General features: G+C 46.0%; 1 long non-coding RNA gene across 2 annotated transcripts; it reads left to right on the forward strand.

Moving 5' to 3' along the window:
- LOC122555738 lies at window positions 1-27,863 on the forward strand. 2 transcript variants are annotated; one of them, XR_006313350.1, is made up of 4 exons: window positions 1-1,128; window positions 10,096-10,165; window positions 21,052-21,182; window positions 25,965-27,863. It is a non-coding gene; the product is annotated as an uncharacterized LOC122555738 (long non-coding RNA). The 2 variants fall into 2 exon arrangements; XR_006313351.1 differs by lacking the exon at window positions 1-1,128 and adding an exon at window positions 1,143-1,496.

Here is a 27,863-nt window from a genome sequence, read left to right on the forward strand (position 1 = left end):
TTTGGTTATTTTAATTCTACTAACTTGGTTCAATAATAAATTGCTGTAATCTGTTTTTCCATTTCCATTCACTTGCGTATGGATCAGGTTATTTAAATTGGCTCTCTGTTCATGTAAAATGTTCACTAACAAAATGGGAAAGCTGAAACTTGTAAGGACGGCGTACAAATAGCATTTTATGAACGAATGATACAAAATGCTTCCTAAATCATATGATGATGATTTTCTCCGTAGCGTTTGTCCGTTTCTCCCCCCCCCGTTCTAAATTTCTGATAAGTGCTCCATCTTGTCATACATGTTTGTTTATGGTCAGGCAGAAGGTGTGACCATTTTTAAAAATTTTTTTTTAAAAGAAAACACGTTTTTCGATACAGCAGTTTCTCCTGGTGACTCTCTCGTTATCCGTAACGGCAAAGTGCAGCGGGAAAGACACACCATTAACCAGGGCGGGGAATGAAGTGATTTAAGATGTCAGTGGGGCTTCTGAAAAGCCGTGCTCGCCTTGTTTTTTTTTCAAAACAGCGCCGAATGAGGGGGGGGGAAAGATTGGGCGGGCGGTTCCAGTTCAAATCCGAAAAGGTCTTCAACAATTTCGGGAGATTGCCTACTTTGCCCGAACTGGTTGCAGATTGCCGCGAACTTGTAATATTTAATAACTTTTTTTTAACTAATCGAACGAATGCAGAAAAGTTACTCTGCTTTTCGTCAGCCGTCCATTTTCACGGGAGCTGCTGTTCAAAATTCTTCCATTTACAGACTAACTTTTGTGGGTTGTTTTTATTTGTGTGTTTGGTGGGGGGGGGGAGACGGCTGATTTAACAGCCCCTTTGTTAAGAATGTTTGAGCTTTAGGGCTGTGCTCTGATTCCCCCCCCCAAAAAAAGGAGGAACATGTAAATCAGAATCTACCCCGTGCCCTGGATCGGGAAAGGCTTGCCTCCAGATCCATGAAATTACAAATAAGAATCGACTGGATTCTCTCTTTTTTTTGAAAAAAATGCACACTGATTGGCAAGCCCCGTGACATCACTGCTTTTTACCCCTCCCTCTCCCTCGATTTTTTTTTACAGCTACAATCCGGTGTGTGTTGTCCATGTGCCTTCAAGCTTTTTTTTTGTGAATGTACCAGGTAGAGAATGATCATAACGTTAATTTACAGAATCGAAAGAAACCTGGAATTGGATGTTGTGGGACACACCATCTTATTTATTTATTTTTTTGGGTTGGGGCGGTGGGGGAGGGGTGGGAGAGAGAGAGAGAGAGAGGAGACAACCGGAGTGGAAGTGTTAAAGGGCGGCGAGGAAAGTCTCGCGGTCTCCCACCCCCACTGTTTGATGTGCCTGGTCTGGTGTGTTGGTTTTTTTTTGGTGCGGGGGCTTCGCTGAAGGTGCCGGGCAGGGATGGAGTGTTGCAATCGCCAAGGTTCCAACGCTTGATACATTGTTGCCGTCCCGCGTTCCATTTTCGAATGTCCGGACATTGTAACTTCACCGCTTTGTAAGTTTCGGGCTGGTCGCGGCGGAGTCGCTAACACGTGGGAACCCTCCCTCCGTGTGTGTGTGTCTCTCTCTCTCTGTCTTTCCTCCCCAAATCTAATTGTTCGCTTCGATCTCTCAGCGCCGTGGGTGTGGATTTCAGCTTTATTTATTCGTGCAGATTGGGTACGAGTTTGATTTTCGTTGGTGCGTGGTTTTTCTTTTCTTTCTCCTCTCTTCCTCCCCCCCCCCTCATCGTAACCCCTGTTGTGCTTGTGTTTTATTTTTGTAAAATAAATGTAAGCGTTTTCTTTCCATTCGTCTGTTTCTCTCCCGACCCACCCTCTCTCCCCGGCTAACAAAACACGTTTGGAAGAGGATAGATTTTGCACGCTGCTGCTCCGGCAGCTTGGCTGAAGTGCGCCACTTTTGTTAAGTTGAGTTGTAGCAGGCCTTTCTTCCGGCTTGTGGCCTTTCCATCGTCTCGTTCCCCCCCCCCCCCCCCGCGCTAGCGCTCCCTCCCCCTTCCTCCTCCCTCCTCTTCCATCTACACACCCCCCTCCTCCTGCTGAAGAGGGAAACAAAAGGCACAAAGTGCAACAGTGAGACTCAAGAAGAGGGCAACGCGGGGTGGGGTGGGCGTCCAAGGTGGGGAGGGTTTTTATTTTCCCAAAATAAAAAGGAAGGCGAGCTGAAATCGAAAGGGGAAATGGAAGCAATCGCGTTACGGGGTGGGAGGTTAGAATATAGACATGGATTGTAGGCTGCAGATCCCACCCCTCCCCTCCAGCCCTGACCGTGTGCAGTTCAAATCACAACAGACGCGCGCCTTTTTAACACACACTTGGGCGCAAAGTTCGCCGCAAAAATCTCTTCCCTCTCCTCCCCGAATTTATTTTCTTCCCTTCCCGGGGGCCACGCTTTCTTCATCTCGCCGAGCGCTCTGATTGTAGCGCTCACTTTTTTATTTAAAAAAAAACTAAATGAGCTGGGAATGAGATATCTGCGCGCCAGACATGAAATCCCACTCAATTGAAATGTACTTTTATTTCGGAAGCTGTTCTATCTCCTCTCTCTCGCTCTCTTTTCCACCTCCCTCTTCCTTTTCTTTGCGTTTAAAGTTATGTTTCTGGTGGTGGCCGGTACATTTTCACGGGACCGTTTGTTTCATATCGGGCGCAGGGCACGGTGTAAACGGAATTAAACCGTCAACTTTGTGAATTTGTTACCCGCTGTTTTCCCCGTAAACAGCTTCCACCGGTACTGCATTCGACCCAATTCTCCGCACGTTTGAGTGTGGCAGGCAACACGTTTTCAGCCCCCACCCCAAACATTAATGTGCCTTCAAACTTCTCTCTCCCCACCCAAATATTTATTGCAACAGATGGGAGGTACGTTTCTGAGCGTCGAGGACCCCCACCCCACGTGTGTCGCGTGGTCCCCGAGGGAAGAACTATCCAGGTGAAGGAGACACTCGGATTCAGTCTTTATTGCAATATCTCACCGTGAAAGCAGACATGATTTGGAGATGAAAGCCGAGGCACTGAATGGGACCTGCGCTTTTCCAGCAACACATTTTTAAGCACTGAATGGGGCCGCCTGGTCTAAATGGGGAAGTGGGGAGGTCCGGTGAAATGCGTGGTGTTTTTTTAAAACAGAAGTGCACCTATGTTCTCACAGGAAGCTACGACTACTGAAAACTGCCCGGCCACCGCTTGGGAGCGGGCATGTACAGGAGGCTTCAGTGGGAGAAAATGGGAGAGCGCCCAGGTGGTGGTTGAGGCGATGTAGGCTTTCAATTCTGGGGTCGTAGATGGCGATCTGGAAGTGTTAAGGTGATGGAAAATCAGTGGCCACCTGAGAGTGATGAAGGGCTTTTGTCCAAAACGTCGATTTTTTTTCTTCCCCCCTACTCCCGGATGCTGCCTGACCTGCTGTACTTTTTCCAACACTAATCTCGACCTGCGAGTGAGTGCTGGTCGGATTGGAGGTTGAGTAATAGGTTCAGAGGGGCCGAATGTTCGCGTGAGGGAGGATACGTGAGTCATTGATCAAGTCTGGGGAGGGTGGTGACCAGTGTCTGGGTTTAGACTCTAGCGTTGGGGAGGTGTGAGGTATTGATGCTGGCCAAGCATCTGGAAGGATTTTGGGTCCACTTGTCCATTTCTGGCCCATTCCCTGCCACATGTGAGTTTTGTAGATAAACGTGGAAAAACTTTCTATGGTTTGTATCGTAGGCCTTGTCTGTTAGCGATGGAGAAGTCTCGCACCTTCAGATACTAGCGAGCAGCTTTATCCACCCACTGGACAGCAGAGTGCTCAGGCATGTGAGACCGGTGCATGTGTTTGCATTTCCTTGTCCGTCTCTGAAGATGCTCAAGTAATGGGAATGCAGCGTGGCTTTATTTTTTTTCCCATTAAATTATTTACTAGTTTCAGATCCTCTCACGAAGGGTCTGTTTCTGTGCTGTACATCTCTGACTCTCGCTACCTGTTCTGCTTGCCAGAAAGCTATATCGCTGGGATGACGAAGGGTGAAATCTCATCAGTTTGCCTAACCTCTCCCAAACATCCCAGAGCTGTGTCCTCCTTTAATTTTGGAGTGTTGTTGGTAGGTCACTATTAGTGCAGGGTGAAGTAAATGATAGACTGTAGAACTTTACCTGTTCTTGGCCCTGATGATTAGAGGGAGACTTGAAGAGACTAATTTCTGTTCCTTGCATAGTGCTGTAGAATACTTACCTGAGCCATGACAGTGCAGTACCTGCTTAATGCCACTCTGAATTGAGTGATCTGAGGCATGTGACTCTGAACTAGGGTTCTGTTGGCACTGAAGAGCGCTCGTATGTATTAGCATGTCGTTTACCTTCCCAAATGCAGATACTCCAGTATGAGTAACATGAGAAAGGAAGTCCCTACTAAACTAGTGACAGTACTGCAGGGGTTGCGCACTTAGAATCATAGATAAAGGCTATTCTGCACCAACCTTCTGATGAGCATCCTGCGCAAATTCACTCACCAACCCATCCCTGTGATCCTGAGTTTACTACCGTGCACATCCCTGGACAATACGGGGTAATTTAGCATGGCCAGTCTACCTAATATGCACGCCTTTGGAGTGCCAAATGAAATCGGTGCACCCGGAGGAAACACACGCAGACACGCGTTGGGGGGGGGGGCAACACTAACACTGTGCTGCCCTTTTATTGACCTACAAACTTTTCAGTTATGCCAGGTATGGGTTGTGCCAGGGTCCTCAGGTTGGCATGCCAAGGTTCTCCTCGTGCAACCTTGTGCTGCATATGTGGTGACTGGTGAGGATCTAAGGGATGGTTTCCTGGTGTGAGTAGTGGTTCCTTACTGCACCTGTATTTTCTACGTATTCAATGGTCACAGTGGCTCAGTGGTTAGCACTGCTGCCTCACAGTACCAGGAACCCATGTTTGATTCCAGCCTCGGGCGACTCTGTGTGGAGTTTGCACTTTCTCCCCGTGTCTGTGTGGTTTTCTTCCAGGTGCTCCGGTTTCCTCCCACGGTCCAGAGATGTGCAGGTTAGGTGAATTGGCCGTGCTAAATTGTCTGCAGTGTTCAGCGATGTGTAGGTCAGGGGAAATGTAGGGTAATAGGTCTGAATGGGATACTCTTCGGACTGAAGGGCCTGTTTCCACACTGTAGGAATTCTAATTCTAAGATTTCAGAAGAAATCTACAGAATAATTCAAAGAATAGACCGGGTCAGTATAGGTAGGATGTTTCCCTGTCTCCAAATGTAGGGATTTGACCACAGTAGCATTCGACATTGGAGAACATCAATAGTCACTAATTTGATGACTTCTCTTGAGGGCCTTGCCTTCTGTTGAGATCCAGTCCCATTTGGCTGGGGAAGGGTCTGCAGCGCCAAACTTCACCCCTTGAAGTTTCTGCCTGGCACCCCAAGTTAGCCTCAGTCCCCATCAGAAGTGAAACCCACTCGTGACCTCTGGCACACAGCAGGAGAGTTGATATTCCACGTGAGAGTCTGGACTGGCCCTCATCCAGGCATTTTCCGGTATGACTTGTTTGGATATGGTCTGGAATAGAGTCATATCTGTTGTCCATCCACATGTCTCTCTCATTCCCTTCTTATCCAAATCAATGAGGTCAGTTGTACCTAATAGTCCAATTGAGTGAAACTGGTGAGTAATGAGGATGGTCTCAAGTTGTATGTCCCAAGGTGAGTATGAACAATTAATCTAGTTTAGCCTTTAGCTAACACTACAAACACATTATCTGGTTGTGAGTATTGATGTTTGTGGGATCTTGCTGATCTTGATGTCAAGTCCTGGGACAATCTTCGGAATGTGAAAGATGCTATATAAATGCAAGGGTTTTTTTTGTATAAGGATGGGTCTCCAAGAATAAAATAACGGACCTTTTGGAAGTGTTTCTCCCTGCTCAAGTGGTCAGCCCAGGCTGCCTCTTCTGTGTTTGTGGTCAGGGCTCAGATGCAGGCCATGAGTGGGTATCTTGACAGGCTGAATGGTCATTTCCTGGTGTCAAGGTGAGGGAGACAGGTTGAAGTTGATCTTTGGGTGAAGCTGCATTAGGTTTCCTGTGCAACAGCATGGAGAGATTGCATTTGAGGTACTGCACCCCTGTATGGAAAAGGGAGAGCAGAGCATTTGGGAATTTAATTAAACATTGCTTTCCCTGGATCTTGTCAAACATGTTAATGTGTTCCCTTTTGTCCTTTCCCTAAAAATGGAATTCTGTCCAATCTGAACGCAGTGACTCTGGAGAGGTACTGACTAAGCCAGTGTGATGAGTGTTAATGAATTGGAACTGTGTACAAGGACCCATTCTGCTGAAATCTGATGTTCTTTTGATAAGAGAGACCAAAGAGAGAGTTTGAGATCTGGGAGGGTGCAGGGAGTTTGCTTGGACACTGTCAATTTGGAAACAAATGTTGTTCTCTGCAAATTTGGTTCTTCTAGCTGGAATGGGTTGAAAGGAGAGTGTGTGTGTGTGTCATTCATCTAACCCTTTTGGCCCCCTCATGTTTCTCTCCCTCTATTCTCCCGCTTCTCATCTTCCTCCTCCCTCCCCCAGACTCTTCCTGCAGGTTTGTTTTGTTGGTGGTCGCTGAAATGTGTTTCAGACTTTGCTTCCTTCTTGGTCGTTGTGGCTTTTGACAAGAAAAGCTTGTGTGGAGAGATAACTGCATTGGGTCACAAGAGTTCCTCCCCTTGGCAAGAATGTTGCTGTTTCAAGCCCCCTCCTGCTATTTTAACTGGCATTTTCTGTTTTGTAGCTTGGATGCAGGAAATCGCCAGCGCGGGTATTTCTGTTAAACATGATAGAGCTAGATGCCAGTGTAGGGAGGGAATGTGTGAGTGGAAACATCTTGTGTTTGGTGCCTGGCAAAAGATCTTTGTGTGCAGAAACGCCCAGGATTGAAGATAGTGGGAGCCGGAAGTAGTGCTCAGATGGCAGCAAGTTTTAAGTTTTGAAAGCTTACAGATGTTAGAGGGGAGGGGAAAAAGAACTAATGTTCGGTTGATTTAAAGGATGAATTATCTGAATCTTATCAGTTGCTATTGTTTTATATCATGACAATTCAAAGCTTTTGCCAAATATTTGATCTTGATGAGTTTTCTTTGCTCCAAACCCCACCCCCCCATTCAAACTGATGTATGACGATCAAACTGCCAATAACACTTGGTATAATCTCTAGTTTCTGTTCTTCATGGACTGTTCATGTGCGAGCATCATTGGGTTGGTGACAGTGAGTTAGTTTGCAATAAGAAAATGGCTCAGCCTTTTAAGGTTGGACCTTTGATCGAGTTAAAGGTTACTGAGATACTCTTGGTCTATTGTTAACTTCAAGTTACTCATCTAAGTGACTAAAGTGATGAGCAATTCAAGTTATTTGATCATGAGCAGTCAACATAGTTGTGTCAAAGTGAGCACTGGCCTTTTCCTTCCTGCACTGGATTAATGTTCTCTTGACACTCGCTTGAACCTGAAGATGTCTCTCTTCCTTTGTAGTGCAGACTGGTACTTAATAAGAATTGACCAGAAATATGATTGCATCAAATCCTTTGAGGAAGTGATGACGGTGTAGGGCTGCTTTTGGAATTGAATGTTGGGCCTGACGCAAGGCTTTGTGGCCCAGTCATTGTTTCCCTGCTTCTGGGCCAGAAGGCTGGGTTTAAGACCTTCTCCGGGACTTGATGACTGAGGAAGGTGTGTTCATCACGTGTCCAAACAGTTTGAGGATCAGTCTTCAAATTCCACCAGTATCAGGTGGTAAGAGTTGGTGAGCTTCCTGGCCGGCTGTGCGATGGAAAGCAGTTTGGAGTTTCTGCTGTCATCTATAGCTGCAGGCCACAATATGCATGTGAAAGGGAATGTTGGCACAGCAACTCTTGACTGGGTGGCGAGGGAGGTTGGCTCGATGGACCATCTGGAGCAAGATGGTGCCAATAGCATGGGGGAGTCAATCCTCGATCCACTGTGTGTGTGTGAGAGAGAGAAACCTGGTGCCTTGTCCTACCCAGTGGAAGTTGCAGCACTATAGGCCTGATCTTTGCACTGAGAACCAAGCAAGAATGAACAGCATGCCCACATCATTATCATTTCCCAATGGATGACCTTTTCTTGTATCAAGCACCCAGATGACAACTTGAAGGTTAAGGCTGTGCACAGTGAGTTCTTAACTACTTCTTGGAGGAGCTTGGTACTTAACCCTGTCAGGTGCTCTGCAAGGCTATAGCTAAATGTGTCAGTTTCTGTGGATTTAACCCTATGGGAACGTTGAACCTATTTTGAGTTGAGTTGTGTTTTCTCACTGTCCGTTTTCTAATATACCTTTTGTTTTGTTTTTCGTTTTGTTTTCATTTTGTCACATCCCACGCAAAGACATGGGGTTCTCTCCATCCTCAGCCGAGCTCTGATGGCTGCAGAAACAGCAGTATGTTTGCGGTCTATGGACCGTACTTCTCCTGATTTTGGTTCGGAATCAGGAGTTGGAAGGGGCACTTTTACCTTTACGTTTTTCTCCTCAGTTTTCCCTTGCCCTGCCCCTAATGGAGTTGCCGCATGCTAACGTTCAGTTTGATGGCTGCCAGCATCTTCCTGTGTTTGTCCATGTGGCTATCCGTCGTGTGTGTGTGTGTGTGAGTTGCTCAATGAGCGTGTCATTCAGTTGTTTGACTGGAAGGAGATACAGGGCCTCTGTAGTGTTGCAGAGTGCTTTCTACCAGAAGTAACCCGATAGGACCTGGAAGTGGAAGCTTTGTTTTGTTATGTTTTTTCCTATTCTCTTAATGTGGAAATGAATGTAACTGCGCCTCCACTGTATCAGCTCATGTTAAGCCACTATCTTTCCCCGTCAGAGATGGTAACTCCTATTGGAGTTCGCCATAGTCTATCTGACTATTTCTACTGATAACTTGGCTGTTTCCCACTTATATTCAATAACACTTCCCAGTAAACATTTCTGAAGATGTTATCTGTTGAAAAAGAAAATTCAACTTGCATGTATAGTTTGATATGAGGTGTTGTGGCCAGTTCAGTACTGGATCTATTTCAACTCTATTTTCCCTCTACAAATCTGGACTATACACCATATCTTGTGCTTTCCTCAAGGCCATATCATAGGGTATTATTATTGAGTAATTTCATATCTTGAGTGGACAATGCATTACAACCTTTTTATACTTGACATTTTTTTCCACCCCACTCCCAGCCCCCCACTTTCATCTTCCCTCCAAAAATGGGAAGTGCACAATTGACTTGTATTTTTCCAAATCTCTGAACCGAATCCTAACCCCAGTTGCTAGTTTGAGGCATGTGCGTACGCTGTTTTAGATTTTGTTGGTAATATTTTGCCAAAGGGATTGTGGTGGTTGGGGGTCAATCTCAAATAACCTGTTTAAATCAGATGTTTTTACACTCTCATTGAGGTTTAATTCCATCAATTTGAAATTCTGTACCTGGGCCCACAGTTGTTTGTGGAGGTAGAGCTTTGGGGGCTGCGGTATTGATAGTTTTATTTCCATCTCCCATGAGGGTGTACCACCAGCTGGTACCTGTGGTTCACTGACAACTTAGTGATTATCTATAGGGGGCAAGACAGTCTGGCCTTGTCCACTGTGCGTAATGTGCAGGGTTTGTCTGGTGTGTCGGGTATCGCTTAGCTGAAAAGATGTGCATTTATATAGCACCTTTTTATTTTCTTTGCAATGTCAGATTACTTAAGTGTAGCCTTTTTGGAACCGCAGCAATCACATTGTGAGTGGCATGCTCTCACAAAGAGTGGTTGACAAGAGCATCTGACATTTCAATGATGTTTGAGGGGCCAGGGTTATGCCCCTTGGAGAGGGTGGGTGTGGTGTGCATTTAGTGTCTAGTCTGCACTCCTCGAGTATTGAAATCATAGCTCAGCTTCAGTACTCCAGTCTTTAGAGTACGATTTAAACCCACAGCCCGGTGACTCAGGATAGTGTGCTCCCATCCAGCCTCGACTGAGTACTTGTTGTATTTGGGCTGTTTTTCCAGTCCTTGAATGTGATGGTGATTTGAATTGGAATTCAGTGAATGCTGCAGCGGAATTATGATCAATTACCTTCTTTATTTCAGGCACCGAGAATGCGATCAGCATGAGGGGGCGAAGTAGGGTGAATAAAATGGCTGACACTGAGCAGACAAGGTGAGTACCTCTTTGTGTTGTCTTTGCATTTTCGCACTAACTGCTGCGCTAGTTTGTTAATGCACCTCTCTCTCCTCCTCCTCCTGTGGCCCACGTGCTGTACCTTACCAGAACATCACCCGTGCTATAGAGGAGTTACTGCACATAGCCAATGAACTCAGTAATGGCAAGCCCAACTAATCCAGACTCCTATGCACTTAAAGGCTGTGATCTGGCATGCCCTCTGAGTAATGGTTTTAACAGATAATGTTCCCATCCGTTCACTTAAGTGGAAAGTGATTGATTGGCTTGACTTGTAGGAATTTCCTAAAAAGGTATCTCAGATGCTAGTCTCTGTTGACATCTCCTGTCTCCCCTGTATTCCTACTTTGGTGGGTTTGTCCTCTTTAAACCTCCCAAATTCTCAAACTTTGGAAAGGTCTTTTTCAGCCTAGAAGGTTCAATACCCATTCCAAACGGCCAGAGCTGTTAGATATCATTGACTTGAAATGGAAACAGTTTAAGGAAATGTGGACTTGTGGTTTAATGAGTCTGTCTCTCTGAGGGCCTTTAGCTCCTGCCAATATGATCCATAAAAGTGCGCAGTTCTGCTCTGTGTGCCTGTGACTCGTCTGCCCAGTTGAACGCACAGTCTCACTCGCTTGCGAGTCGCGTTATGTAGTGAATGATCTTCATTACAACCTGGATTTACTCTGCTCCCGTAAAACCCACTTTCTTCCCCGTATGAGCTTTTTGAGATGACCAAAAGTTGTTTTTCTTGGGGATGAGGCAAATTCTTATATTTGCCATTTTGTTGCTTGTTATTGTATTGGAAGTTGGTCCTCGAGAGCCTTCACATTCCTCTGTCTTAGGGCTGCGGAGACCAGGGAATTCTTAGGTTTTATCCTCCATCTCTGTTTCATTGCAATCCCACACTGCCCCCAGACCAGCTCCAACCTATCCAAATTTGCAATCAGTGATAGATTCCAGGTTCCCACAGGTTATAGGTCAGTAGTTACCTAGTTTCTTCCTCCTCCTCTTCTCCCCCCCCACATTTGAATATCAATTGAAAATAATTCCTGAATTTGTGGATCGTTGGCTAATTCAGCTGCAGGTTCTTCCAAATTTAGTTTTGAGCTCTGGAGCAGAAACTGAGGTTGTAAACCTTTTTCTTCAGTACTGTTATTTTCCCCATTTTCATGATTTGGAAACAATCGCTCAATTCCCCAGGTGCCTCGACTTTAACTTCTGTACTGACATGGTGCTCCGCTGCGAGCAGATACAGTCTAGCCATTTCCTTCATTGCCCAGCTCCCAACTGACAGCTTTAAGGACCTGCAGCACTTGACACTTGTGAGGAGTGCTGAGTACACGGGAGACAGAACTGAGTGGTTTGTGTTGTGTAAATATTTCTGTTGTAGAACATTTCAAGGCTGCTTACTGGCAAGCTGCCAGTAGTCAGTGAGTTGAACTGCTTACAGGTGCACTTGCTGCAAGCGAGAAGGAGAGGAGGGGGGACCGAACTGTTGTGAATGTAGAAAATGGAGGATATAGCTGCCTAATGCCCTGTGCTCTTGGTACATAATTCCACCCCCAGCTGCAAGGTCTTGGCCAGTATCTTCCTTTGCACACGATAGAACTGGCAGGGCAAGCTGCAGGTTGCGTTGGAGAGCCTTCCAGATTTTTTTATCGAATTGTGGGGGGAGAATGAGTTGTCCCAAACTGCTTTTTTTAGCCAGTGAAGTAGTTTTAATATAGGAAGCACGGCAAGCTCCCAGAAACACCGCCATGATTCTGACATGATGGTCGGTTTCTGTAATCTCAGTTGAGAGGACAGTATGGCTGCCAGCTGCTAGGTTTAACTAGTCTGCCCTTTCTTGGGTAAAGTGCTTCAGGTTCACCTGAGAGGGCAACTGGAGCCTCAAACCTCCTCTGAAAGTCGGTACCTCTGACAATGCAGCACCTCCTTGGCACTGGGGTGATGATGATGTGCTCATGTGTCTGGATTGGAAACTGGCAAGGAGGAGGCAAGATTGTGTCTCCCACAGTGGAACTAGGTTAGACATCCTTTTGGGTGGGAGAGACAGGGCAGGGACGATTAATATTGGGTCTTGGTGGCTTTGTTCAATCTCTTGTCATTCTTTTACACACACTAACCCTGAAGTCAAGAAGCACTGGCCATTGTCTTAGAGTCCTACAGCATGGAAACACACCCTTCAGTCCAACCAGTCCACGCTGAACCTAATCCCAAACTAGACCACCTCACCTGCCTGCACCTGGCCCATAATCCCTTCAAACTTTTTCTCTTCATGTCTTCATTGGCACCTTCAACCAGGGTGGTGCTGTCTGGTCATTGGGAGTGCGGTCTGAGGAAAAGCCGACTCATCAAGGTACGATTACAATGGAAGCCCCCTTGACATCACCGCCCATTAACGCCTGAAAGCACAAGTCCGAAGTAGAGCTGTCTTTGGCACGAATATATGGAGCGAGCCTTTGATTTTGTGAAAGCGGCACCAGTGAAGGAGCTGGAAGGAATTGATAACTGGGATTTTCTGATTTTGAAATTGCGAGTATTAGTTGTGAAGTGGTGAATGGCCAACTTAACAAGTCTGTTTCTCTGCTGTGGCGCCAGAAGTCACGGTCGGTCGGTCTGACTGACTGGCGAGGATTCTGAGCGTCCCTGCAAACGTCACCGTAGCAACCCAAGTCACGCTTATTATCCGTGCCTGGAGGCCGCTTATCCCAAAACTGATTGCAGCCAGCCGCTCTTCATCCTGTGTCCTTCACGTCCTGTAAGAAAATCCCTGGGTTTCTTTTAATCTGTTGTGCTAATGGACCTTTTAATAAAATCGGTTCAGGGTTAGAACAGAGCAAGTCAAGATGTTTTTTGTTTTGTAGAGAACGAATTGCTTGTTGTGAGGGGGAAGGTGTTATTGTGGCCAGTTGAGTTTTTCTAAAGAATGGTCTGGTGCCGTCAGACCTTTGACCAGTGCAGACGTGATGGCTGGAGTGGTCAACACCTGTTCTGTGAATGTTTGAGATGTCGAGTAGAGGCCTTCCAAGTTCTCCGTTACCTCTAATGTAAAATAATGACCTGAATGAGCTTGTCATGTTTTTCTGCTGATCTCCCATCGCCGTTAAGGGCACGTTGAGGGATCAACTCTCCCAACAGGAGGAGCTGGACCGGCCTAAAGGTTGATGGGAGCACCTGGATTGTTGGCACTGGTGGGATATGGTAGGTGGAAGACTGAAGAATGGATTAGAAACATGGACCACCACTAATTTGTAGTAACTGGCATTTAATTGGCCCAGGCCAACTTAGAAAAGGCTAGAGGAGTTTAGGAAGAAAAGTACAGTCCTGGCACCTCGGTTGTGAAAGGCTCGGCCTTATCCTGATGCTTTTTGTGTTTGAGGGAAGGATTGCTGATTGGATGTCGCTCCATTGTTCATGTACTATAGCAATGTAAATGAGATGCCCAGACACTGGAGAGGGTGCAGAGGAGAGTGGATGTTGCCCCATGTGGGGCAATTGACAATGAGCGGTAACAGCTTCAGGCTAAGGAGTGTCAGATTTTAAAACAGAGTTGAGGTGGAGTTACTTCTGAGCTGAATTTGTGGCATTCACTACCCCCCAGAGTGTGGTGTGTGCTGTATTCAAGGAGGAGATGGGCAAATGTTTTTGCTTTGTGGTGGGTCACAGAGAGCAGATAGGACAGTGGAGTTCAGGCTGAGGTGAGATCTGTCACAATTGTATTAGATATTGGATCAGGTTTGATTTGCCTACTTTTACTCCTAGTTCCTGTGTTTTGATGTCACATTTTATTCGCATGCGGCAGGAAAATGTAGGATTTACGGTCGAAGGATTTGCTTAAGGAAATCTTGGCTTGTCAGTGGTCCTTGAGGTTTGTAGTCAGAGCTGCTGAGGGGCAGGAGGCAGTGATTTTCCAGAGATACTGACCGCGTAGAAGTTAAGCAAAGTGGGATCTGTGTTCAAGTAGTGACCCCTGACAGAACTTTCAAAACAAAACCCTTTTCATGACCTCAGCAGACCGCGAATAGTAGAGTACTATTTGACGTCTTGTCATGTAATGTAGGAGCCACTGCAGCAACTTGACACACAATAAATGGGCGGGTCCTTTTTGGTTTTACTGTTGGTCGAGTCATTAATATTGAGCACTGGAATTTTGGTGTTCAGCTCCCTGGACTGAAACCGCTGACTCCAAAGTGTGAATGTTCCTAACAGCCCTGGCAACACTCCTTCCTGACCTTGACCCACGTTATAGCATTACCTTGATATCTTGCGTTTGATGTCCTTTTATGACCGTTTAGAGTCATCGCTTAATTTCATACCACCTCTCCTTTATTCTTCCTGCCAAAACACATCTGACCCAAACGTGACATGCAGCGAGCTTGTGGTGGGTCAGAAGATGGCCCATTAACCAATGGGAGTTTGGATTGTTTGTCCTATTTTTGTGGGTTCTGTGTCTCCCCTCTCTGTGGTGCACTGCTGTTCAGACTGGTGTCAATTTTTTGAGATGGGCTCAGCCAGTTTAAAAAACCCCGTCAGTTGTGCACTCCTGCCCTCTTGAGATTGGGATGGGTACCAAACTCGACCAAATAGCTTGCTTTGTCTTGCTGCTCTTGTACCTGGCAGTGCCCATAGAAGAGGAAATTTGGTGGTGTTGGAGAGCTATCCTGGTTGCTGTTGCTTGTCTTGGTGAAGAGCAGGTTGCTGTTTGTATTTCGGGTGCGAGGGAGGAACAAGGCAATATCTCCATACAAAGGCATAGGAAGGAATAGGCCAACTGGCCCCACTCTCCCATTCAATAAGATCACCGCTGATCGGATATTAATCTCAACTCTACATTCCTGCATATCCCTGATTTTTAATCTTTCTTCCAGCAGTGGGTGATTCAACAAAGTCTGTGTTTACAAGGCAAGCTACTTTACCCCACAGGTCAGAATCTGCCCAGTTAATTCTGGGGTTTGGTGGAAGTCTTTGGGGTGGGGGTGAGGGGAGAAGGAAAATGGGGAAGCAGCCAAGTCCAGCTGCTTGAGGAAGTATTGTGTGGTATTTCCTTCTCCAGCCGAAGGAGAGGCTTGGCACGTTATCGCCCACCGAGCACGGGCTGTTAGTGCGATGATGATAACCAGCAGATGCAGGAACAATGAAGGGGGGGTGGGAGTGGGGAGTTGTCATGGGAGCTGTTAATTCTAGCTTCTTAAACTGGAATATTCCCTGCTGGAGTTTTGTTGCCAAGGAAGTTTCTGTTCAATTATTTGGAAAGGTAGAGGGTGAGAGAAAGGTTAGCACCATGTAATACTGAGTGAAACTCAGGATGTTTAAGGCTGCAGTGCAGTGCAATGGAATTTCCACAAGGAGTCCACTTATCTCCTTCAACAGATTGTAAATTCTGCCCTTTCCTCATGGAGAGAACATATTGGGTTATAATATTAGGGTGACACTATTGAGTCTAAGTCTACCTTTGGAGTGATCAGTTAAGACATTTGTAGGAAAGTATGATTGCTTGTGGGTAGAATATTTGTGCTTGACCACTGAAGAAGCTGTGTGACCATTGTACGCAAGTTACTAATTTGAATTTGGTGCACCTTTACCAGGTAGAGCCCTGATTGTTGTCTGCCTTGTCTTGTAGGTTAGTCGTGACTTTTATTTTGTGGGGTGGAAGGAAATGTTTGTGGGAAAAATCTTCAACCTCAATGCTTCAAAATGGCTGACCGACTGGAAGAAAGTGAGCCATCGTTTTGAATCTGAGGATTTTTGGCAGCCTTTGTTACCTTTTTAGAGTTTGTCACATTTTGGTTATTATAATGTGAGAGAGGAAAAACCCCATCATTGAGAAGGGAATACATTTATATGTGGAGTTCATTTTTAATGAGACATTCGACTGAGACTGAGGGGCTGGGGGGAGAGATTTGCTCTTTCCCTGAATCCCAGTTAGGATTAAAGATTGGATTTAAAAAGTTTGGGGCAGGGGTTTCTCAGCTTCTGTGTGAGGAGACCAGCATCAGGATCAGGAGAAATGCACCCAATTCACCGGGAGGGAGTAAAGTTAGCTGAAAATGCATTTTTTGAAATGATCACCCAAGCGCTTGTCCCCAGTCGGGCTCTCCTGATGTTTTGCCCACTTGGTTTGAAGTGGTGAGGGTGCGTAAGAGTTAGAGAGCTGTTGGATCTGGGAAAGGAGATAGTGTTTGGGTAGGGAGGGAGGGGTCTCCCAATCGCTAAGTGGTTTGCTGTGATTGAACTGGCCTGTGTGAAGCCGGTGAGTGGGGACATTTCTGCAAAAAGTTGTTGGGCTGTGTTTAATCAGAGCGAGCACTGCTGAATGACCTTGTGGCTAATGTGCTGTTATCTATTCTGTCTGCTTTCCTGGAGCAGCACAGTTGGTTCCTTCTGTTCAGGGCCACCTTCAGGGCTGATTGGTAGATAGGGTCTTCACTTGCTTTCCTGGAGTATGCACGTTTCCCCCTGCGCGCCCCCCCCCCCCCCATCCAGAGTCTAAACATGTGGGAGACTGCATGTCTTTTTTTTCAAAAATAAAAAAGTTCATGTAAACCTCTTTGTTCTAATGAATGCCCCCACCAGTAATGTTCATATTTATCATAAAGCACAGGAGGCCTTTGGCCACCCAATGAAATTGAGCAGATTACACACTGACCGTGCAGAGGTGAGGAGCTTACTATGTCAGGAATTGAAGAGATAATGCCTCATTTCCAAGGGAATGATTCCAGTTGCAAACTCTGGGCCTTCAAATGGGAACGAATGGGAATCTTTCTATTGTTGCCTATTTGAGGATAGCAGCTTTGTCTTATTCCTACCTCCAAGCTTGGTGTGGTGGGGTAGGCTATCTGTGAAATGCTGAAAATTCCAATGTATGCTGTTTTCAATACACCCATCTCTCCTGCTCCTTCTTGTAGGGCTCATTGGACGGGACCTTTTCTCTTGGTAGCTAATGGACCATTAGAAAGTTTGAGTTGGTTGCAGTGCTATAATGCTTAGAGTGACTGGCCTTAGCATCAAAGGCAGCATTTGACCCAGGAGAGCATCAGGATCCCAGGTAAAATTGAAGTCACTGGGAATCAGAGGGGAACTGGGTTTGGTGGAAACCCCAGTGGTTGGAGTGGTATTTGTCACGAAGGAAGATGGTTACGGTTGTTAGAGGCTGATTACGTCAACTTGTGTGCATCAAGGCCTGGATACCACAACATTAATCCTCCAGATATATAAAATTAGCACCAATTGAGTGCTGGATTTCACTATCAAGGGAATATTAAAATATTTCCTCTTGACATGCAGTGTCGTCATTATCGTAGTCCCCCATTATCAGCATTCAGTCGGGGCTACCTTTACTAAATTTTAACTGAAACACTGGTAAGTTCCTCACCTCCACCTGAGGTTAGTGCTGTGACTATAAGAGCAAATCAGTGGTTGGAAATTCCACAGCAAGTAACTTGCCTCCTGACTTCCTGATGAAGGGCTTTTGCCCGAAACGTCGATTTTGCCTGTCCTCGGATGCTGCCTGAATTGCTGTGCTCTTCCAGCACCACTAATCCCTAAAGCCTGTTCACCACCTGCAAAGCATCAGGAGTATAATGGATACTGCTCCAATGACACACGTGAGGCTTGACACCATCCAGGACAAAGTAGACCGAAGGTTGATCACCCCCATCCACCACTCTAAACATTTACTTGCTCCTCCATCAGTACACCTTGCTAGTTGTTTGTACTGTCTAAAAGATGGGCTGCAGTAGCTCACTGGGGATTCTTCGGCATCACCCAAGTCACATTACCCTCCTGATTTGGATTGATATCCTGAATGTCCTCTTTTTACACTTAGAAATGCCAAAGTAATAGTGTTTCAGTTTCCCCAATAAGGTACGGGGGCTCAGTGGTTATCGTTGGCTGTCTCAGCGCCAGGGACCCGCATTTGATTCCAGCCTTGGTTCCGGTTTGTCTGTGTGGAGTTTGCACATTCTCCCTGTGTCTGCGTGGGTTTCCTCCGGGTGCTCCGGTTTCTTCCCACAATCCAGGAAATGGCTATGGCCCGAAACGTCGATGCTTCTGCTCCTCGGATGCTGCCTGACCTGCTGTGCTTTTCCAGCAACAGACGTTCGACTCTGCTCTCCAGCATCTGCAGACTTCGCTTTCTCCATGCTAATATTGCCCATAGTGCCCAAGGAGTGCAGGCTAGGTCGATTAGCTTTGGAAAATGCAGGATTACAGGGATAAGGTAGAGAGTGTGGGTCTGGGTGAGCTGCTGTTTGGAGGGTCAGTATGGACTTGATGGGCCGAATGACCTGCTTCCACACTATAGGGATTCTACAGTTCTGAGATTAATGACGAACGCGAAAGGCTTAGGGGTGGGCAGAGTTGGACCTAATCTTAGGGGATGAAACTGGCCAGGTAGGAGATGTGGCAGTGGGAGGATTTCCGGAATAGTGACCAGAAATCAGGAAGATATAAGGTAAATGAGGATAACGAAGGACTGGAAATAAAATTTTTAAATTGGGGAAAGGCTGGTTTTAATAAGACTGGATCTGGCCAAAATGGACTGGGAGGAGATACTCGCAGGAAAAGCCACATCAGAGAAGTGAGTATCATTCTCAAAGGTAATAGTGAGTGTGTATGGCCAGTGTGTTCCCATAAACATGCTCCTATTCGTGGGCTGTAAGTTCGAATGTTGCAATAATTGAAATGAAAATTGATATCCTAATTGTTAATCATGATTTGGTTTAACTTGTCTAAACTGACCCTATTGATCAACTAACTTATTCCACTGTTATTGGTAGATTTAATATCAGCCACAGCACCTTGTGAACTTTGTCTTTCTGTTGTCCTGGGGATCTTTTGCATCTAATCTGGTTTAACGTCTTATCTGAATCATCTAGTACTGCAGTGAAGTATCCCCCAAGCAGATTATGTGCTCATGACTTAGTCATACAGCATGGAAACAGGACCAACTCGTCCACGCTGATCAGACTTCCCAATCTGATCTAGTCCCATTTGCTTGCATTTAGTCCATATCCCTCCAAACCCTTCCTATTCATATACCCATCCAGATGCCTGTTAAATGTTGCAATTGTACCAGCCTCCACCACTTCCTCTGGCAGCTCATTCCATACCCATACCATCCTCTGTCTGAAAAAGTTAATCCTCCGGTCCCTTTTTAAATCCTTTTCCCCTCTCTCACTTTTTTAAACCTCTAGTTTTGGATTCTTCCCCACCCTGGGGAAAAGACCATAGCTGGTTCCCCTCATGATTTTCGAAACCTCTATTAGGTCACCCCTCTGCCTCTGCTCCAGGGCAAACGGCCCCAACCCATTCAGCCTCTTCCTATAGCTCAAATCCTCCAACCCTGGCAACATCCTTGTAAATCTTCTTTGCACCCTTTTTTAAGTTTCACAACGTCCTCCCTGAGGTGAGAAGTTTATTCCCTGGGTCAAACCAGCTATGGTTGACGGTGAGTAGAAGTTGCCAAGATTCTGTCTCAACTTATTAAAACTCTACAACTCTTCAGACCAATCTTGCAGAAAGAGCTTCATTCAGATCATGTTTAAATCCAAGAGCTCATTTTTTTTAATGTCTTGCATGGTTCGTACTGACAAACCTAATAAATGGTTCGAGATTGATCTAAGAGTCGAGGTAACAGCACTTGGAACCGTTCCTTCCACACCTTCAGTCTGACAGAATTACAGCAAGCTGTCACTATGCGCTTGTAGTATAACAGTAGAATGAGGGTACCCTGCCTATGCGCAGGAATCTTGTGGCTGCAGCTCAGAACTTTCTAGATTAGAGATGCAGATCCCAGGCGCACATGTTTACTCCATCAGTTGGGGTATTAAACGAGGAGGTTCAAAGAATCCCTACACTGCAGTGGCCGGTCAATCAGCCTATCAGATCCACGTCAAGCCTCTGAGGAATGTCGCTCCCAGACCACCCCCTCCCTTATGTCTGTTACCCTGAAATTCCCATGGCTAACCTACCAAGGTGCACATCCCTGAATACTGTGGGTAATATAGCATGGCCAATCCACCTAACCTGCACATCCTTGGACTGTGGGAGGAAACCCACGCAGACACTGGGAGAATGTGCAAACTCCACACAGGCAGTCACCAAAGACTGGAATCAAACCCAGGTCCCTGGCGCTGTGAGGTAGCAGTGCTAACCACTGTGTCACCCGAGGTTGCTGTGGATAAATCACCCTGACCTGTTGTTGAGGGTAAATCTTTCAAACATGCCTCCTCCTGTTCAAATATTCCATCGCTTGGCTACTTTCATATGATGCTTTGCAACCGTACATTTTGACACACTGGGAGATGTTTTATTGTGCTGCTGGCTTTGCTTGTTCTCTTAGCTGACCAGGCCCTTCTGCCGGTGTCCCTGAGTTTGATGGCGCAAGGCAAGTTGGAAAGAGTAAGGGTTTGAGCATTGCAATTGCTGAGTGGTGTTACTTTCACCATCCAAAGGGAAAATGTGTGTTCGTGTTGTACAGCCACTGTGCTGAGTAGGGAGGGGTTTGGAAGAAGCAGTCTGATCATCTGGACAGAGGACCCCTTCTCTGACTGTGTGACTCATGTCGACAGATGCTTTTCTGGAGTGAATGGTGTATGTGTCTCGAAGATATGTACAACGTGTTAAGTGCCTTGCTGTCCATGAAGTGTGCAGCAATTGAGAGGAGGATGGTGCTTTTGGGGAAACAATCCCAGTGGAATTTCAGGGACTGACCCGGGAATTGTTTAATGCAAACTAAACATGTATTTCTTGTACTGTGAGTTAATATTGCAATGTTTTGGAAATATTGCAGGAGAATTAGCAGCAAATATTGCGAAGTGAGTGTTGTGCAGCAGTGCTAGTTCATTTTGAATACTGCCTCCTTTTGTTCACAGGGTTCACACGCCACATTGGGCAGAGATTTGTGATCATCAAATGAGCTGCAAGTGAGTTTATAGAACTGGAACGGGTTGAAGGAATACTGCTTTTAGGTGATGTATGCAGCCCATTGATCCCACTGTTAAAGGTAGGTATAGATGAGCATCTTCCCTCTCTCATAACCTCCTTTCTCCCCTTCCTCAGTTCTGCTGTTTTCCATCTTGCCCTGTTTGTCTCCCTGTTGAGAAAATGCCAAGGCATGAGGCAAAGTATCATGACTTAAGTGGCAGAGTTGCAGATTGGGTTGCTCGAGCTAGCCTTGGTGCCGTGGGGCTGGAGAGCAATTGGGCATATTGGGGTGACTCAGTTGACTAGGAATTGTACTGGCCACAAGCTGGGGATGGTATGCTTATAACGAAGGGTGAGATTCGGGTCAGTCTTTGGGTTAATGTGACCACTTGACCCGCCATTCAGAGGTCCGTTCCAGAATTGGTGAAAACCAGATATTCCAAGACATACTCCTGCTGTTAAGTAGAAAGTGAGGTCTGCAGATGCTGGCGATCAGAGCTGGAAATGTGTTGCTGGAAAAGTGCAGCAGGTCAGGCAGCATCCAGGGAACAGGAGAATCGATGTTTCGGGCATAAGCCCTTCTCCTGCTGTTAAGTGTTTGGCAAAAGATGCGACAGTGATATGAGGCAAAGCCATCTTTATGCAGTGAGTGGTTAGGATTTAGAGGGCACTGCCTGAGAATTGGGTGGACACAGGTTTGGTTGAGGCTTTCAAAAGGGAATTGGATAATGAGGAGAAGGGAGAGAAATTGCATGCTATGGGGCATGCACCTTCTAGGAGCAGGGAAGGGAATGGGGATCTTAATCTAGCAGAGAGGCAGTAGAGGCAAGGCAGGCTGTAACTATTCTACAATTGTAAACAAGCCAGTGTTTTGCTTCCTGCAAGTGGTCCTTGTCTGTACCAGGGTTTTTTTTTTAAAAAAAATGAAAAAGGATCACCACTATTTGCGCTTCTACTCCATTTCAACCACCATTGCCGATCCCTACCGTCTCAAAACCATTTCAGTAGAAGAGGTGTCCCGATCACCTTCCAGAGACTGGAGTGAGGAATCCAGACTGATGGAATACTGTGGAATGCTGCACTGCAATAGGGGTGTCTGTCTGTCCTTTTGTTTTGTAAAGCAACCTCACCCAAACATCTAGCAATGTCAGCCCTGAGTATATTTGGCTGACCAGCTTTCTGGGCTGTACTTTCAGGTATGGCAATCCATTGAGCAAAACAAATGGTAAATGGATTACCCATTCAGAGCCTCCGATGTTTCAATGGGATCTTTCTCTTCTCTAAGAAGAGCGAGTACTGCCTAATGCGCTTTAATCTCTCACTGATTCTTGCGATGACGGCACTGTCCAGTGTTATCTATCTTGAGTGCGTGCTGCAAGCAAAATGACTGCCTATTTTAAACCACTTGTTTTAAAAAAAACTTTTTAAACTGCGTCTTTTTTTTAAAAACCGATCCTTAATTGCCTTTGAACGGAGGGACTTGTCATACCGTGTTGCGGATATTTTGGAGTCCGTGTAGTGTGTAGGCCAGACCAGGTGAGGCTGACGTAATTTCTGTCCCGTCCTCTGAACCATTAGGTAAAAACAAGGACTGCAGATTCTGGATTAGAGTGGCGCTGGAAAAGCATAGCAGTTCAGGCAGCATCCGAGGAGCAGGAAAATTGACGTTTCGGGCAAAAGCCCTTCATCAGAAATTGCCCTGAACCATTAGCCCAGGCCTGCACTTGATGAGAATGGCAATGTTACTAGTACACTACCATCTCTCTGCTTTATCACATGGACTAAACTTAGGAAAATGCTCCATTGGTTTACGGTTGTCTCAAAGGCCTGGAAGACTCAACGCCGATACAAGTTTCTTTTTAATTTTAAGCTAAATATTTTACTGATGCACCGTTTGGCATGTATGGGGACTGAACCTTTGATATCTATATTTGCATATTTTACTTCACTCCCTTTCACTGGCTGTGGGCATCACTGTGAAGGTCAGCATTTGCTGTAAGCACAAAAGATTTCCTTCCTCAAAAGGACGTTTACAAACCAGATATTGTTTTTCTTTCAGCAGTGATTGACGATGGTTATACCATTGCTGAGACTTAACTTGCATTTCCGGATTTGTGAAACTGATTCCTCCCCCCCAATCTGTCCTGGTGGGATTCGAACCGGGGTCCGCAGAGCATTAACTTGGGCCTCTGGAGTGGTGGCACCACCGCTTTGTCACTGTGTCTGTCTTGCCACTCTGAAAACCGAAAATCTCCAGCTCATTTGAACACTGGAGATTGAGGCTGGACTGTTACCTGAGCTCCTTAGCCCATTTGATGTGACAATCGCTGATTGTATTTCTGGGAAGTGATGGTAGAGTTTCTTTCTGTTTGCTGAATCCTTGCCGGTCCATTGTTAAATGTCTCTCTTTGTTGGCCATTGCTGAACCTCTTCTATAGAGCTTTAAGCATTGAAGACCCCTACCTGGGAGGGGTGGGGGGTGGGGGTAAGGACTTTGGCCCTGAAGGCGCCTTTGAATTTTTGACTGGCCTAGGAATGCATTAGCTTGCAGTGATTGATGCAGCCTGGGCCAGCCTTTGTTGGGGTCTTGGTGGAGAGGTTACCAAGGGGCCGGGGGGTGGGGAGGGGGCCAGGTACACAATGGAGGATGGGATCAGTAGAATCTGTCCCTCCATAAAGCGTGAGAACTGTGACACGGATTGATGCTAAAGTGAGGGTTGATTGGGGGGGGGGACGTTCGGGGTGGGGGGGAGGATGCGGGGAAAGAGCGAGAGAGCAGAGCTCTGTCCATTCTGTTATGTTTGAGAAATGGTTGCGCCACGCAGGCCCGGGGATCGACGCCTCTTGAGAAGGGTCGTGACCTCTTGTGCTCAGAGGGTGGGGTGGGGGAGGATGGAGGAGGTGATCCATACTCCCTGTAGATGTTTTATCTACAGGACAGATGGATACTTAAGGCTGATTGAGTAGGCAGCTGCAGAGAGGCATCCTTTAACAGCTTACTGACCAAACTGAATGGTTAATGCAAATACAGCCCCCTTCCACCCTCCCTAAATACGTACCATTAGCCCAACTCCAATACTTCCCTCCCCTCCCAACGCTGCCATTCTCCTCCCCTCTTCCATCAGCTTACAGGGAGATGGTGATTCTTTTTGGTTTGAAAAGAAAAATGCCCTCCCGCCAAACAATGAAATCTCTTTCATGGAAGCGGCAATTTTTTTTTTGTCACTGTTTTTCTAATAAAACTCCCCTACGTCGCAATCTTAAAACCCCTTCAAAGTGATTTGCTCCCACTGAAGTGTCATGGCAAACAGCAGCTAATATGTACGCAGTAAAGTTGCCCACCACGCAGTGCTGTGAGGATGAGGAAAACATCAGGTTTTTCCTGATGTTGGTCGCAGCAGCAGACTGACCGGCCTTTCTCGTCTTTTGGATGACACTCTGCAATTTTTTATATGCACCAGACCAGTCAGTCAGGCAGGGCTTTGACTCCATGTCTAATCACAATAGATGGCACCTTTTTTTTTTTTGGCACAGTTTGGCACTCCCTCTGCTTTGCACTGCATGTCCGTTTCAGGTGAAATGTTTGTGTTTCTGTGGTGGAATTTGAACGTGAGACCTTCTGCTGTGGGGGTGGTATCATACCCAGTGATATACCCCCCCCCCCCCCTCCCAAAATGCAGACCTCAGATGGACAGTTGCACACTTGCTTGCTCCCCCCGCCCAACCCCCACCATGCAACCCCACAGGTAGCTACATGCAGTTTGTTCATGGCAACATCAACCCGTTAATTCTCAGCAAGTGAGGTGAGGCAGGTCAAACAAGTGTTTGTACGAAAGCAGAGTTTGTCCGCCCTTAAGCGGGCTAGAAGGTCTCCCTGCTTACTCCTTTCCAACTCTGGTCCCTCCCCTTCATGGCACCGTTCAATGCGAACCTTTATCTTGCTTTGCATATCCTGCAAGGTTTACAGCAGAGGCTCCTGTCACCTGGATGAAACAGTTTGCGTTTTTGCGATTGGAGTCTATGTTTTTGCTTGTAAGCTGTGCTCCATATCAATCTCAGTGGGTACTCTGGAGTCTAAACGCCTGGGTTTTATGGGAATGCAGGAATCAGCCACGGATGTTGCTCCTGCTCTTGGCCCAGCACTTCCGACTGACTGGTTTGCCACAATTGAGTTGCGTGGCAATGTGCGTTTGTTTTATGGCTCCATTGGGAGGTCAAGGGTGGATAGAACCAAGGAAGAGAATATTTTCTCTTTTATTTTCTGTAGGTGGGTGACGTTTTTTCTTTTTGAAACCTCACTGGAAATGCTTAAATGAATCTTGCAGCTCTAGACCAGTGGCTGGGGGTACCATCGGGCTACTCCTGGTTCATGTTTGTATTGTGTTAGGAATCCTAGAATTGGTGACAGTTTTTAAAATTGTTTAACGATAGCCTTCAGTCAACGTGCTTTGCTGTCCCTTCTCCTCCTCCTCCTCCTCATCCCGCTGTCGTATGGTATGGTGTTTTGTGTTGAAGGCCTGTGATTTACTGGAAGGTTCGGTGGGCCTCTGGAGGAATGCGTTACCGTGGAAACTATTGTGCGGCCATCTGTCCGAGTAGTGCCAAAGTGCTGACAGTGCAGGTAGTGATGCGGACTTCTACTGCAGTGTCAGCACTTAACGTACTCCTTGCACACACCATCTTCTCTGAAGACTTGTCCTTTCTCTTCCCACCAGCTCCCACTGATTTATATATGTTGAAGGCCCTGTGTTTTTTTTTAATCCACCCCGCCCCACCTTATTGCACCACCTTTCTGTGGGCCATCAGGTGATGGTTTTTAAACAAACTAATGAATGTTGTACAACAAATGTTTTATTAACAGGCACCCATGGGACCTGGAGTGTACCAGTGGATCAAATATTCCGATTGATCAAGAGGTCCACATAATCATGTGACAACACACTATTAGAAACACGATGCAGGGGGTATGCACGTCACTGTTATACTTTATTTACAGCATAAATTACTCAAAACAACTCTGCCTTAAATAAAACCTGCGGGCGGAGAGCCTTCTCACACTCAACTGACTACTTGAATATTGCGATATTTGAGGAGAAATTGTCTCTAAATTGAACAGCAAGTATACTTACACTGAGGTAAATTTTTTTTAAAAAACCATAATAATTGGACAGAATGTTGTTTACTGAATCACAGTATCTGAAGGTTTATAATTTTTGCCGGTTTATAGGGGGCCGTTTAAAGCCATGTCTGCTGTAAATAGTAAAGTGGCTTGTGACACTTGTAATCTAGACATCTGGGTTATTGGTTCCGAGCACCTCGAAATCCTACCTGGGCAGTTTGAGAAAGGAGTCCTGGCAAATTTTTAAAAGTACAACTGAATATCAGTGAAGTGGTCACGTAATGCTTGCTTTCAGTCTTATTCAAAGAAAGGAACTTGAATCACTGGTAAGAAAACCTACCACCCTCATCCAGCCTGGCCTCTGCATGACTCTAGGGTCCTTACAGATGCGAGGACAATTAAGCGTCACTCACAAGTGGCTAGTTAGAAGCTCGCTTAGAACAGCAGGCGTAGATAGTAAATGTTGGCATTGCAACTCATGCCCGCTTTCGCAATGATATTATTTAAATAAACATGCCACTTCAGCAAATACAAGTCAAGGAGGGTGTTATGTATTCGTGTCAACCTGACCCTCACCCTGACCCTGAGGTGCCAGGCTTTAGAACTTGAAGCGGTGCCATTGTAGAGAGAGGAGGTTTGTTGGGATTCTCCATGTGCTGGGAGAGTGACCCGTGGCATTACCAGTGGCTGTCTTCTGTGTCTAGTCTCTGGCACCTTGAAGGCCTAGACACCGCCCTGGCCTCCTGTCTGTTTCTGGATTCTCCTCCATTTCTTTCCTGACTTTGGGGCTGACCGGTCACTTGCTGACGGCAGCTGTTTCCTGTGGGATCCGGGGGAAGGAAGAGTAACCTTGTGTGTAAGCAGATGGTTTTCTTTTCCAAAGCTTTGGCCTTGTTTTTCTGTTCTAAAAGAAAAATTAGTCTGTCGTGATACTGGACTTTACAATCTCCCCACTCATTGCTCTGCTCCCTCTGCTGTTTCTATCTCATCGCTACATCCCCTTTGTCTGTTGAGCAAGAGTGAATGTGAAAAATGATTGGTTATGGCAGAAACCACAGAAAAGAATTGGAAAGGGGAAATCTCTGAGCAGTGGAGTGAATATCCCTTTTGCACTGATCTTAATTGAACAGTCAACACCTCTTCAAGTCAGTGCCCATCGTTGCAGTTGTGGGTCATTACAATCTTTAGCCCAGTGATTTCAAATTTCTTCTTTGTGACAAAGTACGAGGTAACTCTGATTTGGAAGTGCTTTGCTTCACTAAGGGCTTATAAAAAGAAAAGGATAAGGTGGTGGCCAACTCTAGTTTTAAAGTAGAGTACCACATAGAGTAGGGAGTTTAATTCAATTATCAGCATGGTGGTGGGGGTGGGTAAAGAATGTTAGAAACAATACAGAAATAAATGGTTTGAGACACTGAGCTTCGTGAAAATCATTAGAAATGTTTGGGGAGGGAGGGAGTTGAGATCAGCCAAAGAGCAACAGGGTTAGGAGGTCTATTTTATTCCTAATGTCCAGTATTCAAATACAGACCTTTTTAATATTTCAAGATGCTTTGTACTTATACAAAGCAGATCGTAATTTTATAACCGCTTCTTGGAGCTTGCCATTTGACTTTTTTTTTTTTAAGCTTAAACAGCTCA

The sequence above is a fragment of the Chiloscyllium plagiosum genome, chromosome 13, assembly GCF_004010195.1.
Source record: "Chiloscyllium plagiosum isolate BGI_BamShark_2017 chromosome 13, ASM401019v2, whole genome shotgun sequence".
Classification (NCBI taxonomy): domain Eukaryota; kingdom Metazoa; phylum Chordata; class Chondrichthyes; order Orectolobiformes; family Hemiscylliidae; genus Chiloscyllium; species Chiloscyllium plagiosum.